The sequence below is a fragment of the Aethalodelphis obliquidens genome, unplaced genomic scaffold, assembly GCF_003676395.1.
Source record: "Aethalodelphis obliquidens isolate GAN/ISIS:26980383/991018 unplaced genomic scaffold, ASM367639v1 scaffold69, whole genome shotgun sequence".
Taxonomy (NCBI): Eukaryota; Metazoa; Chordata; class Mammalia; order Artiodactyla; family Delphinidae; genus Aethalodelphis; species Aethalodelphis obliquidens.
The window spans coordinates 4,547,545-4,557,690 of NW_020838013.1; positions in this window are offsets into that span (position 1 = coordinate 4,547,545).

The following is a 10,146-nucleotide window of genomic DNA, read 5'->3' on the forward strand; positions in this document are numbered from 1 at the left end:
CAACAACAACAACAAAACCTTTTCTGCCTTGGTGTGTGTGTGTGCGTCCATGTGAAAGAGGAAGAGTCAGAAGGTCCTGCAGGCTCTCGCCTCCCACTCCCCCCGCCCGCCCCCCGCCCCAGGCCCGCAGTTCCTGCTTCATCCCTGAGTTAGCAGCAGAACTGCTATGTGCCTCTACTACTTGTCTTGCCTTCCTTTTTTGAATGTCAAAAAGCAGCACTTGCTTATGGAAACACCAAAACATTTTACTTCATGAAGGGGAACTTTTTAATAGATGTGAAAATTTAAGTATGAGGTTACTGGACCCCCACCCCTTCCTCACAAAGCAGTGCTTGGAGTGGCCCTACAGAGTCCTCAAGGAGAGCTGGAAAGGACCCCTGTGATGCTCTCCTGAGAGCAGGCCTGGGGATTTCTAATCTTGCCATCCTCGACAGCCATTAGCCGAGGCCAACCTCCAACCACTACAGCTGTAGAACAGGCCTCAAGGACAATGCTGTTCGAGGTCACTGCACAAGGTGTGCGTCAGGCAGGCTCCATTCGGCATTTGTCCCACTGTCCGGCTGCTTATTGAGTACAGGCTTCCAGCCTTTAGACGAATGTCTGACATGCTGCCCTCAGCCCTGACTGCACCATCTCAGGAGAGCTGAAATCCCATCCAGGAGGTCTTGAGGCTCTCATCACTACCCTCAGGGCATCTGGGGATCCCTGCCCATCCTACTCACCAAGCTGTTAAGGACCATCTCCAATTCTGCTGCACATTCTGGAAAAGCACAGGGTCCTGGATGGTGAGCTGGTTCCCAGTCCACTTCCTGAGGTTGGATGTGGATGTGGCCATGTTCCATGTTGCAGGGGAAGGCAGAGTGTCAATTTTGCCACCTAAATATCACAAGAGCCCATCGTCCACCTCTCGATGACCTCACGCCTACCACCCTAGGTGAAGCCAGCATTGTCCAGAACCTTGACCCCAGCAGGAGCCCTGAGGCTTCCCAGCCTCTAGGCCAGCCCCCTGTCCTCCATGTTGGCAGCCAGAACATTTCTCTTAGATTTGACTACTTCTCTATTTAAAACCCATTAGTGTGTCTGTCTCAGGATGAAGTCCAAGCTTCCTCACTCACCATCTGCCCCTCCTACTCCCCTCCACCCTCACAGCTAACTTCAGTGCCACCATCTCTGGGCCTTTGCTGTTCCCTTTGTTGGTACACCTTCCGTAGTTTACATGTTACTTCCTCTGGGAAGCCATCTCCCACCCTGCTCAAGACTGGATCATATGCTGCCGTAGCACCCTACTGGTTTTTAGGACTCCTTTAAAATCAGTCTCCCCAGCTAGCTGGGAAGCTCCACCAGGACAGGGATCAGACTGTGTTGCTCACCATGTCATCCCCAGCAGCTGGCGCAGAGCTTGGCACATAATAGATGCCCAAGCAACAGGGTTGAGTGTTCCCAGTAGCTTGGATACCCAGAGGCCTGTGCCTCCCCAGTACAGCCAGTTTGTTGTCATGTTCTCCAAATTCACTACCTCATACATCTTTCCCCTCCTTTCTTGTGTTAATGCTGCCAGCTTTTTTTTTTTTTTTTTGGCCTGTTTCCAATCTAACCTGTATTCAGCTATGAATCTTCCTAAAGCACACACAAAAATCTTCAGTCTTCATGTGTAACACTCCAGAGTCATGTGTAAACTCATCTTGCCACTGGCATCCGTAAAATGAGAAGCACCAGGTTGGTGGTAGGTGCTTATAAGAGGCCTCAAACTGGACACCTCTGTAGTCACCAGGCTTGCTGTGTTCAGGGTGTGTCACCCTCACAACTATGAAAATCTATCCTTCCTTCAAACACCTCTTCCTCCAGAAGCCCTTCCTGTTTCCCCACCAACCAGAAGGGATTAACCTGGACATACTGTACCTTTCACAGGCAACAACATAGTAAAAACAGCTGGCATCTTCTGAGCCTATGTGTTGACCACTGTTCTAAGCACCTACATGAAGTAACTCCGAATCCTCGCAGCAACTCTACTTTTTTTTTTTAAGGATGGTTGATTTACAATGTTGTGTTAGTTTCTGGTGTACAGCAAAGTGATTCAGTTATACATGTATATATACATATTCTTTTTCATATTGTTTTCCATTATGGTTTATTACAAGATATTGAATATAGTTCCCCATACTATACAGTAGGACGTGTTTGTTTTATATATAGTAGTTTCTATCTGCTAACCAAGCTCTTAATTTATCCCTCCCCCACCTCCTTTCCCCTTTGGTAACCATAAGTTTGTTTTCTATGTGAGTCTGTTTCTGTTTCATAAATAAGTTCATGTCATATTTGATTAATTAATTAATTAAGGCTGTGCTGTGTGGCTTGTGGGGTCTTAGTTCACTGACCAGGGATTGAGCCCGGGGCCATGGCAATGAAAGCACCGAGTCAACCACTGGACCACCAGGGAAGTCCCTTGTGTTATATTTTAGATTCCACATATAAGTGATATCATATAGTATTTGTCTTTCTCTTTCTGACTTAATTCACTTAGTATGATAATCTCTAGGTCCATCCATGTTGCTGCAAGTGGCATTATTTCCTTCTTTCTTATGGCTGAGTAGTATTCCATTGCGTATGTATGTACCACATCTTCTTTACCCATTCATCTGTCGATGGACATTTAGGTTGCTTCCATGTCTTGGCTACTGTAAATACATAGCAAGTCTATTATTATCTTCATTTTACAGATGAGAAACTGAGTTATAGACATTTGCCTAAAGTGTCTTTGCTAGTAAAACCTGGAGACTGACTGCAGAGTTGGTCCTATCCGCCCTGCTCCCTAGCCTCTGTGTACAAGCAATGGCATTTCATGCCCATACCCCAGCCAGGGGAGGGGGTGGTGGGCAGGTGCCTTCATTCTATAAAGCCAAGGCTCAGAGAGGTAAAGTGAAGGGTCAGTGGCAGGGCTGGGACATACGTGAATTCTGGGCCTGGGACTCTGGAGCTTGAGCCTTTACCCCAGCTCCCTCGTGCCTGCTGAGCAACCAGGCTGGGTGTTTGTCCACACCCCCTCCCATGGCACTTTTTTTTTTTTTTTAATAATTTATTTATTTTTATCTGTGTTGGGTCTTCGTTGCTGCGCACAGGCCCTCTCCAGCTGCGGTGAGTAGGGGCTACTCTTTGTTGAGGTGCACGTGCTTCTCATTGCGATGGCTTCTCTTGTTGCGGAGCACGGGCTATAGGCGCACAGGCTTCAGTAACTGTGGCACGTGGGTTCAGTAGTTGTGGCTCACAGGCTCTATAGAGCACAGGCTCAGTAGTTGTGGCACACGGGCTTAGTTGCTCCGTGGCATGTGGGGTCTTCCTGGACCAGGGCTTGAACCCGTGTCCCCTGCATTGGCAGGCGGATTCTTAACCACTGCGCTACCAGGGAAGCCCTCCCATGGCACTTTGAACTTCTTAAGGGTGGGGCTAGACTTAGCTAGCTCTGCTTACCCCCTTCATCTGCCCTGGGAGTCGAGGGATAAGGAAATTTACTGAGCATAATGAAAAGTGGATTTATAGGAGAGGGAAGCAGGACCAATTTCATGGGTGAGTGACCCACGCAGTCACACGGGGCCCTGCCCTCAGATGGGCCCCACACTTAGTTTAATGCACTGTTGTCACCATCTTGAAATTTTTGAGCAAGACGACGTGCATTTTATTTGCAGTGGACCCCGCAAATGATGTAGCTAGACCTGGGAAGAGGGCCAATACCAGCTCCCCCCACCCTCGCAGGCCACCTCTGTGCTAAGTGCCATTTGGGTGGCCAGCAGCAGAGCAGGCCTGGCACTTGCTGGCTGGGGAGACTCGCCCTACCACCACCTTTCCAGGTGCCAGGCCGGAAAGGAAACCTCAGCGCTGACACCCATGTACGGGCAGGAAACAGTGAGAGCAGACACCCAACGTCAGGGAGGACCTGTTTTTGCCCTCAGCCTGGCGCTTCTGCCTCCCCACCCGCCCCACTCCAGAGAGCTACAAGGGGGGCAGGAAGTCCAGCTGCTATGCCCCCAGACTGTGCCATGACAGTGCTAGGATGGCAAGACAGAGGGAGAGAAGCAGAAAGAGACACAGACCCAGAGAGAAACACCCTGAAAGACCCAGAAAAGGAAAGGCAGAGAAAGAGGTAGAGAAAGGAGGAGGGGAGAAGAGAAATGGGAGAAAAGAGACCATGGAGGACGCTGAGAGAGAGGCACAAGTGAGGCCCAAGGTACTCGGGACAGTGGCCACTCGACAAGCCATGTCCCTCGGCTCAACACTGCACACACATCATCTCCGTTTATCCTCAAAACAATCCAGTGAGGCCAGGAGGGAGGCGCCCCGGGTACAGATGAGAAAGGCAGTGCTCAGATAGGTTCAGTAACTTGCCTAAGGCACCCAGAGAGGCAGCAGGAAGTGGCACTAGCATTTGACCCCAGGTCTTTTCCGAACACATCCTCCCTCCCCCTGACACGGCAAGTACCAGTCGCCACAGTGGGGCCGGGGGGGGGCTAGAGACCCCGACTGGGTCACTCACTGGCGGGCTGAGAGGGTCAAGGCACAGACACCCACGGTGGGAAGGCAGAACGAACGACCTAGCGCCAGGCTGAGCCTCGGACGTCGAGGCGCATGCGCGCTGGGAACGGCCCCGGGAGGGCGCCGGGTGCTGGGGCGGGGCCTGATTCAGGGGCGGGGCCGGACTCAGAGGCGGGGCCACGCCGCGCGGAAGCTCCAAGGCGGAAAAGGAGACTGGGGCCAGGGGCAGCCGTGGGTCTCGTGACCTTACGGAGGGTTCCGAGGAGAGCCGCTGCTCCAGGGAAGTGGGTCAGGCGGAGCCAGCGGTCTGGAAGCCTGGCCCAGAGTTGTGGGCCATCAAAGGTCCTTGGACTGTGCGGGAGGGAGCAAAGAGCCTGTCTCCTGGAGATGTAGGAACCTGCTGGATAACCAGGCTCTTTCCTCCCTCAGGGCCTGTGCACTTGCTGTTCCACATGCTTGGAAAGCTCTTTTCCCTGCCCCTAGCAAAGCTGCTTCTCTCCTAGCCTAGCTCTGGCAAAAGTGCCAATCCGCAGAGGTTTCCCCGACTTCACCTGAGGAGGCTGCTGGCTCTTACAATAACATGTCACTTGCCTCATAAGGATGTTTTGAGCATTAAATGAGATCATCTGGGTTCTAGGAACAGTGCCCTGCACGTGAGGAGAACCCAGTAAGTGTCAGTGTTTATTATTATGTATGGTTTGCCCATAGATTCACTGTCTCTCTCTATGTTGGATCCCCAAGGCCAAGCACCAGTGCCTGGCATGTAGTAGGAGCTCAACAAATATTGTTGGATAAGTGGATGAGTAAATGAGGTGAAGTCCCAGCAGCCTAGCCAGAGCCTGGCACTGTCTGGGCCCCGGGACATCAAAGAGGTGGCTGTCCACTATAGGCAGGAGTTTCTCCTGGTTAATCTGCACACCCCTGGTGAGGTGTACAGATTGGGAAGCCCTCAAGCTCATCCTCCTGGATCTTCAAACCCCAGGATGCAGACCAAGAGGTGAAGCCCCAGCAGGAGGAAACTTGCACCCCTGGGCCTTGGCACATGCCAGTCCTCACCCCCAAACTCACTCATGCTCACGTGCATACAATGTCAAGTTCAAGACCTTCCCCAACTCTTCCCCTGACTCTCTTCTCCTGAGCTCCCCATCTCCTCACATTATAGCTCTTGCCAGGTTAATTAGAGGCATTCATTTAGGGGTCTTCTTCCTCACCAGACTGGGCCACCACTGAATCCTCTTTCTCCGTGTGGCGCTAACTTTGTGCCCAGTGCCATGGTAAGGGTTGAAGAGTGCACCAGTGACCACAACAAATGGGGGCACCCGGGGAGAGCCCCCTGAACAAGAACTTTTTTTTTTTTTTTTCACTAAAAATGAACAGGAAGTTTGCAGCCCTCGGGATGCAGGGTGAGCAGGAGTCTTTCTTGCCGGAAAGGAGGGAAAGGAAGGTCATTCCAGGCAAGGGGAATTATAAAGTCAACACCCAGAGGTGGAAATGAACTTGGCTTGTTGTAGTGACAGAAGGAAGACCAGAGAGACTGGAGAATAAAGGGCACAGGGATGGGCGAGTGGGCTGAGTTAGACAGATGGGCAGGGGCCAGACTGCAGGTCTCACAGGTCACAGAGAGGGGTGGGTTTTCCCCTAAGTGCAGGGGTGGTCATTGGAGACGGGGTTAGATTTAGGCCTGTAAAAATTCTGGCTAGGGACTTCCCTGGTGGTCCAGTGGTTAAGACTCCACACTCCCACTTCAGGGGGCCTGGGTTTGATCCCTGGTCAGGGAACTAGTTCCCGCATGTTGCAACTAAAGGTCCCCGCGTGCCGCAGCTAAGACCCGCCACAGCTAAGGCCCATCGCAGCCAAAATAAATAAATAAATAGGGACTTCCCTGGTGGCGCAGTGGTTAAGAATCCGCCTGCCAATGCAGGAGACATGGGTTTGAGCCCTGGTCCGGGAAAATCCCACATGCCACAGCGCAACTACTGAGCCTGTGCTCTAGAGCCTGCAAGCCACAACTCCTGAGCCCGCACTTCTAGAGCCTGTGCTCTGTAACAAGAGAAGCCACCGCAATGAGAAGCCGGCGCACCACAACGAAGAGGAGCCCCCACTCACCACAACTAGAGAAGGCGTGCGCGCAGCAACGAAGACCCAGTGCAGCCAAAAATAAATAAATAAGTAAATTTATTTATTTAATAATAAATAAATAAATAACAAAAAAACTCTGGCTAGAGGAGAGGCAGGGAGGAGGCTGGTGCAGGCATCAGTGCCAGGCAGCCCCAGGTGATGGGACTCAGATCGGGTTTAGCAGGGCACAGTGGAAGGATTTGGGGTGATACACCAGGTAGTCGACAGGACAGGCTGGATGAGAGCATGTGTATGTGGGGGCGGGGGGGGGGGCCGGCAGAGGCAAGTGAGGGAAGAGAGGAATGGAGGTTTTTTCGGAGGAGGAAGGAGCCACTACTGAGATGGGGAGGCAGGAGAGGAGCAGGTGGGACCGGGCTGGGTGCGGAGCCAGAGCTCAGTGTGGGACGCGTTAAATTTGCAACACCTACTAGTCATCTGGGCAAGATGCCAGGTAATGATGTATCTGCAGTCCTGCCAGCTAGGCAGAGACGGGGTTCCACTCCTCATTCACTCCTAGCATTCCAGCCAGAGGCTGACACGGTCTAGGCACCAAAGTTGGTTGAAAACGACTGAAGCCAGCCTGAAAAGGCAGGTTGACAATCGACCTTCCCTCAACCACCAGAGGGCAGCACTACCCAAAAAAAGCCCCAGCCCAGGGCTTCCAAGAGCTGCTTTCCAGGGTCCCAGGAATCAGTGAGGGGTGCCCTGGAGACTCTCTCTCTCTCCCTCCCTCCCTCCGTCCCTCCGTCCCTCCATCCCCCACCCCTCTCCTTCAACCCCAGTTTCAGGCCTGCCTGGGTTGTGGGTTGGGCAGTGGCTGGGAAGGGCCTTCTGGGCTTTCAGGTGGTGTCGGGGAGGTAGGGCCACCTCCGGGAGCAGGATGGCTGGCTTTTCAGAATTCACGGGGACTCTGGTCTGATGAGTTCTTTAGACAGGATTTTTAAATAGGAGTGGTTCCAGAAACCCCAGGTGGCCGTAGTTAGAGTCCAGAAGAGTTGGGGAGAGGCGGGAGGAGAGGAAGTTAGAGGCCTTCTGGTGCATCCTCCTGTGCCTCTGGCCGTCTTCTACCCCAAACTCCATGTGCCACCTTGGGCTGTGGAGCTCATTCACTCAGTCACTCATTCATTCATCAAACATTGACTCTACTTTTCTGTGCCAGGTCCCACGGTGGGCAGTGGGAGGAGGTATGAACCCCTTTTTTTTTTTTTTTTTGCAGTACGCGGGCCTCTCACTGTTGTGGCCTCTCCCGTTGCGGAGCACAGGCTCCGGACCCGCAGGCTCATCGGTCATGGCTCACGGGCCCAGCCGCTCCGCGGCATGTGGGATCTTCCCGGACCAGGGCACGAACCCGTGTCCCCTGCATCAGAAGGCGGACTCTCAACCACTGCATCACCAAGGAAGCCCTGAACACTTTTTTTTATACGTTAGCATTTCTAACATCAGGATGCATTTTCCAATGGATGCAAACATTTAATAAAGCTTCACACACACACACATCCCATCCCTCTGTCAAAAACTTGAAATGATGCATCTTGCAACTGACGATGCTCTCAAATCAAGGAAGTAGGCAGTTAGTGCAGAACTGGAGATGGACAGAACTGGAGACAGGGGATTGGGGAAGGCTACCTGGAGGAGGTGGGGCTTAATGGATGAGCAAGAATTAGCCAGGGAAGAGGGCACACAGAGTGCTTCCGGACACAGGGCGGAAGAACAAAGGCACAGAGGTAAAAACTGATGGGTAGGCTGGTGGGGGGACCCCAGGCATAGGGGACGGTGGCAACACAGGCCTGAGAGGCGAGCAGGACCCACTCATCCAAGACCTTGACTTGCAGGTTAAGGAACTTGCTCACCTGATCTACTTTGGGCAGAGTGGGCCCTCCTCTGATTTCCCACTCTCAGCAGCCCCAGAGGTCCGGGAGCACTGCTTCTCAGTGCTAAGCAGGCAGTAACCCTATCAGATCTAGACTGGAGAGAGGCATCTCTGGTCAGGGCCTGCATCAGGGCAGCAGCTGTGGGGATCCTCAGAAGCAGACAGGTTTAAGAAGATTCTTATCTGGAGGCCACATAAGAGGGTGTGGTGACAGATTAGGGAAGGGGGAGATGGAGAGCCAAGGATGATGCCTGGAGTTCTGGCTTGAGTATCTGAGTGGATGGTGGTGTCGCCCACTGACGAGGGGACCTCATTGTCTTGATGTGCTCTGGTTCCAGGCTCTGCCGAGGCTGATCTCAGAAGGTAGGCTGAGAAGTGCAAAGAGCGGGGGCGGGGCGTGGGGATCCTATGCTTTGCAAAAGTGTTCTGATTACTGGCCCACCAACTGGCATGAGGCTTTGGCTCCATGTGCCCAGGACTGGGAGGGGATCTTGTCACCTTGGAAAGCAGAGAGAGGCTCTCGAGGGCGTGTTGAGTAAGGGGTGCCGCTTTGAGACACATGGAACCCCCCCACCGTGGGCTGTCAGCAGAGTAAGTTTCCCTTGCCAGGCAGTACAGTGACCCGGGTGCCCTCCCAGGCTGAGAGAGGTTTGATCCCACTTTGTGGAATCATGATGATTCTTGTCTGGGGCGGGGAGTGGTGTTGGTGCAGGGTCCTTGGTCCTGAGTGGGAGCCCTGGGGGCCTGGATTGGGTCTGGGGCAGGAGGAATGGGGATTGGGCCTGGGGTAAGTCTGGAGTCTGACTGCAGTTGTCAGGTCCCAGGTCCATGGCGGCCTGTTAAGGGTTCTAGGTCCAGTCTGGGTCCCGGTTGGATGTCCTGGTCCTGGGTCCGTGTCCAGAGTTTTTGGTGTTGGGTCTAGAACCCTGGTCTGGGATTGATGGTCCAAGCCCAGGTCTGGGCCCTGCCCCTAAGTCCAGGGTTTGGAGTCATGATAGTGGTCTGAGTCTGGGGGTGGAATCAAGGTTGGGGTCAGTAACCAAGATGGGATCAAGGTGGTGGTCTGTGGTTGGGATCAGTGAGGTCATGGTCCAAAATCTGGATCTGGGGTCCTGTTGCAGGTCGGGGGTCAGTGTCAGGATCTGGGTTTGAAGGGGGTTGGGCCCAGGGTGGTGATCTGAGGTCATGGTCAGAGTCTGAGGTGGTGGTCCAAGGTCTAGGCCTGGGGTCCTGTTTGGAGTCTGGGGTCAGGAATGTTATCCGGGTCTGGCGTCAGGTTTCCGACTCTGTCCAAGGTCAGGGGTCAGGGGTTATAGCTACAGTCGGAGATCCAAGTCCCTGGGATCACGTTCTGCAATGGCAGTCTGGGGTCACAGCCATGGTCTGTCTTGGAGCCTGGGATCCGAGTTGTGATCTGAGCTGTGGTCAAGGTCTGGGTCTAGGGTCTTCTTCTGGCCAGGGTCCCTGTCGTGTTCCAAGTCTGAGGTCAGAGTCATGGCTGGGGGTCGGGGTCAGAGAGCGGAGGACCTGGTTGGGGGCTGAGGCGGGGTCTTGGTGCCGCGGGGGTCAGGCTCGGTCCAGCCCGCGCGGCCTCCAGGGGGCGCCGCCGCCCGCCCGCCCGCCCGGCCGGCCCC